We start from the raw sequence: 5,475 nt of genomic DNA on the forward strand, positions 1-5,475 counted from the left end.
TATTCTATCTTCATTATTCGTAGTTGGATTTTTACTAGACAGTCCTGACACTGCTCTAAATGGAGAAGACATAACGCGGACTAGAGATAAATATTATTAAATTATTTACTGGTAAAATATGAAGATTGTTTTGATTAACTTACTCCGAAAAATTGGAATTATCTTCAGATAAACTAGCCAAAGCTTGAGCGCTGTCCATTTCCAGAAATGGAATGTATTATCAAAGCTTACAATATATTTTGTTTACTTCACATACAGGCAATGCAGAACGCGAAAACATTATTCGCCTACTCGTCGAGGCTTAAAAACTACTTCATAATTTTCCATGGTTTTCGCTGGCGTCTTAGCGAAATAACATTTCAGCCAATCAGAGAAGGTCTCTGACGGCACACCCCGAAACGGAAAAGCCGCTTCCTCTCACTCGAGTTCCGGAGCTCAGGCTTCATCGCGCTACTCTTTTAAGCCTTGATTTCCTGAAAGGTTGTACTTGTAAAGGTAATGTTTTGTTTCTAATTTAATTATCCATTGAAACTTGTAAAATAATTGTATTCAAATATTCTAATTAGATCAAATAACTGGTGGAAAAAAGAGAGGAAAAAACTAAAAAATGTTTTAGTTGTTTATCAAGGAAATTCGTAAATATCCATTTCTGTTTGACACATCCCATGTGGATTATAAATTAAGATACTGGAAAAAAGGATAATCGATGGGATGCTATAGCCAAGCTTTTTCAATTATAAGAATGTTTACCTTTTTGTATCATCCCATATAGTCTCTATTTATTTTTAATCTTACAGGCAAGCGGGCAATGGATAAGTGGAAAGGTTTGAGAGATACATTAATGAAACTGAAGAAAAAGAAGGAGTGGAGCTAGAGTAGAAGTTTCAAAACCCCATAAAAGGAAATATTTTACCTTGATGGATTTTTATTGAGTAATTGTTTACATTGCAGAGAGTAAATATCACTATTTCATTAATAATATGAATAGAAATAGAAAATGTTAGAATATTAATACTTAAATTCTGGTTTTTAAAGAAGAACAACTACCAATTTTTTAGCCGATGACCAATATTTGAATATTGAAAAAGACATTAATAGTGGAAAAGATGTAGATGACCTACTAATTGATAATAATTTTATGAAATTAGATGGACCCGCAACTCAAGGCTACAATAATATTAAACTTTTGAGAGATTTTGATTTGCATGAACCTACAAATATAATGAAAGATGCTGAAGATGGGGATCAAGTCAATATGAATAAAAGGAGTTGTGGATATAACACCTATCGAGATAACTGAAAATAAATAGCCTTCCACTATTGCACTGAAAATAAATCAAAAAACCCAAAAAGAAAAATGGAATCGGAATTTTCATCACAGCTTTCACTCACGTACTTCGAAGGAAAATATTTCTAATCTCACACCAACTTCAAGTTCACAATATTTAATTCCGAAAGATGAAACTTAACTGGAATTTTCGAGTATGGCTGAAAGGTTTCAAAGACTCCTTGATAAGAAACAGCGGAAAGTTAGGGTACAAATAAAAAATCTTCTTTGGTGTAGCAGAAGAAGAGGATTAATTTATTGGTTTTTAAAGAGCAACCGTTATAAGTTTAATTGGAAATCAATTGGTCTCTAACGTCGCAAGCCCTTTTTTAGGCCTATTTGTTCCAGCTACGTACATCATCCCCAACAACTTATTTTCTCCATCCTCCTGAAATAATATTTCCATCGCCGTCTTTAGTATCCGCTAAAGCAGTAGAATTATATTGGTTGGCCAATCTCCTCAGAAAGCAAAAAAAAAGTATGGAGCACGACGTAAGCTATGATAATGTTGTCAATATTTCCTGGATTTCCTTTTATTAGTCTTCGAAATATTCTCCAGCGTGCTGACAAAATCTAAAACGTATTTTCTATACGTTACGTCAGTTCCGGCTTAATTGGTATTTAAAAATACTTCTTACAAAATCCAAATAACGCCCGCGGTATGGTCGCATAAACATTTCTATGAGGGGGAAGGCTTCATCGCCGTTAAGAAAATCGAGGCGTAAAATATCGGAATTTGGCAGTAGCATATCTGTGGAAAGATTGAGATTCTTGCTTCGTAATATTATTCCAAAGAGAGATCGAGAGAATACATCTCCGTCGCTTTGACTATCTGGGCTTCCTATTTCTACCATAGTGAAACGATGGTGTGAGTCACAAAGATCCATTAAATTCACGATAAAGGTTCCCTTAGAATTATAAAACTTTGTTCCAGATATTTATCATATATTGTATAAACCAATAATATATTAAGAAAAATTTAATTTATGTTATTGAAATTCTCAACATAACTCTCCATTTGGTTAATTTTGAAGCGATCTTTGGCTTAACGTTTTTAAATATTCGTGCAGAACTAGAACCTACCCTCTAGCGAGTAAAAAAATCACGCTTAATTTAGCTACGCGAAAAATTAATTCGTCGAAATATTTCGTCAAGTGGGAACTAGGATTAACACAATGGGAAACTTTTTTTACCACAACTGTCCCCCTTACTCGGTGATTTCAAATTCCGCCACTAGAGGTCTCCATCGCTTGCAATAGCATCTGTTGAAGGGTGTGAGACAATTTGAAACACGCCAGGAATTTTTGCCAGAGTTCGTGTAGCATTCATGCGACGGGCCCTTGCATGTATTCGAGCCCGCGGTTATTTTTGAACAAGTCCTGTAACTGTTGTTTATTGTTTCTTTGGATCTAAATAATTTAATTAGTACCATATAAGTGTTTGGTAAAATAAAATTAACAACTTGGTTTTTGAATGGTATTGATTCATTTAAATTAGATAGGCATTACTAAAATCATTATTATTTCAAACTTACTTCTAACAGTTTGCTAATCAACTTTTCGCACCTGTTAATGATTTCATCGTTTCAACAATAAAAAACCAATGCTTATTTATTGCAAACAATTAGGTTCAAGACGGAATATCGTTCGTATATTTGAGCGATTTTATTAGTTTTAGACGGAAAATTTTGGTGGCCAATATATCTCAAACGAAGCCCCGTAGAACCCATGTTCATTCAGTAAATTCGACTCATTTTGACCCAAAGAACACGCTCTCAAGTTCATTACATGCTCATCCGAAACACCCTGTATACCTGTGCCTTCTAAGTTTTCAGTCATCTTATAATACCCGGCGAAACGATCGCAGCTCGTAGAGTTGTTCTACAGTAATTTAACAAACATAGCACAACATCAATGTGGAAAGTGGAACATTGCCGCCAACCAATCAATTCCCGAAAGATAAAACAAAAGATAACAAATGTAGGAAAGCTAGATTATAACTAACTACACCCACAGGAAACATAATAATAATAATAATAATAATCGGCTAGGCTAATACCCAAGGCACCCCCTTAAAGCCTTCAATTCATGTGGCCGGGTTATCACTCAGAATGGCCTATGAAAGAGTTTTAAGTTAACGTAATTAAATGACCATGGTTACATGCGTTGTCGATTTGGAGTTAATTGGCTGCTCGAATTTCTGATTTCATGTTAAAGGAAAATTACACGCTGCAGTAGCGCCGCCATCATTTTTTCCCAAGTAGGCACAGATGAATTTAGAGGGCCCCCTCTACGCAATAATTTCAATCGATAATTTCACGTTTTTTTCTTTTAACTAAACTCTCCGTTTTGAAAGAGTTCACCGTGTTTCTTATTGCAAAAATTAAATTAATATATTCAGTTTACCCCCAGTTTAACGAACATAGATATCAAATATCCCCAATTCCAATAATGACTTATTTTAAATATTAAAGTCGTTTTACTCAATGAATGACACTCTGCGATTAGAGCTCTTCCCAAATTCATCAACCACTAACATCGAATGTTCTTTTAAATGATTCGATAAATCTTGATTAATGGATAATGTGGCCAGGTTGGAAAGTCTATCCTCTCGCATTGTTGTCCGTAGACGCGTTTCAATTCTATTCAAGGAACTGAAACTCCTTTCAGAAATAGTATTGGCCACGGAAATACACAGAACAACTTTAAAGTACTGAACTAAGTCGGGAAAGCCACGTTCCATCGTCATAAGATAGTGATAACAGTCAGTTACGCTTTACAAATTTTTCGATTTTATTAAATATCTGGCTATTTTAATTTGACCTTTCTATGAATCTAGATCGAAATTAAAGCGAGGGTATATTTGGCAGTGGGCTAGGATGTAATTAAATTGCCATTTGCATAGAATGACCATGATTACATGCGTTGTCGACAGTGATGGGCACTCTCCTCTCACCGTGAGATCAGTGAGAGCAATTGAGAGGAGGTGAGATGCTCTAAGCTTCAAATGGAGAGGAGCGTGAGATGAGTTTCCTAGCTATGAATTTAAGTGAGAGGATAGTGAGTGGAAATAATATTTTTCAAAGAATGTATTTGGAGTGTGAGCGAGTTTAATTTAATTAGTGAAATGCTATGAGAGGAGATCAGCTAAAAAGTTAGTTTGTGGTGTTGAGAGGAGGTGAGTTTGAGTTTAGATGTAAGAAAACCAAAACAAAGTAAATATAAAAACATGACCTTCTTGGAAATAATTATGTTACTTTGGCCAATAACAAAACCCAAACATACAATAACACAATATTCTGACGTTAGAAGGCTATAAAGGAGTTAAATACAGTAAATCTAATGTGGCCATCGGCCAGTGATGGTCGTTTTTCTAGACCTATGAAAACAGTTTGAGAATCTGAGAGGAGGTGAAATGCGCAAAACTTCAAAAGGAGAGGAGCCTGAGAGAAGTTTCACAAAGTTCGCATTTCAGAGAGGAGATTGAAAGGAGATGTTTTATTACTTCCATAAACGGAAAAGAGCGTGAGATGAGATCAGATTTTTTAACAAAACTAGTGGGAGTGTGCGCGAGGTTAGATTAATTAGCCAAATTCGATGAGAGGAGATGAGATGAAAGTTAGTTTATGGTGGTTAGAGGAGATGAGTTTGAGTTTAAAATTTTAGAAACGGAAATGAGGTGGAGTGAGAGTTATCACAAAGTTTTGAAAAATGCCCATCACTGGTTGTCGATTTGGAGTTAATTGGCTGCTCGAATTTCTGATTTCATGTTAGAGGAAAATTACACGCTGATAAAAGTTATGATAGAAAGGCCGTCCAAAGAGCAATAATAACAATTATAATTGTGGGTCAATCTACAATAACAAAAACGTTCTACTCGTTTATGTATCCGAAAAATTCAAAAGAGTTGAGAAAACTACAGACTTACCGGCTATGCCGCCGTAGATTTTCTTTCTGCGCATCCTGGGTTTCAAAGTGAGCCTTCCGATTCGGCGCCTAGTATACATTTTTTCAAAATCTAACTGCGTGTGGGTTTTTTATTTATCATAGATGAAATCAATAGTTTAGCAGTAACTTTTGTTACATAGTGTGATTGTCCTTATTGTAGGACTAAACTCAAAATAATTACTCTCATTTAAACAACTTGGA

The sequence above is a fragment of the Leiobunum rupestre genome, chromosome 6 (genome assembly GCF_980474605.1).
Source record: "Leiobunum rupestre chromosome 6, qqLeiRupe1.1.hap1, whole genome shotgun sequence".
NCBI classification, from domain to species: domain Eukaryota; kingdom Metazoa; phylum Arthropoda; class Arachnida; order Opiliones; family Sclerosomatidae; genus Leiobunum; species Leiobunum rupestre.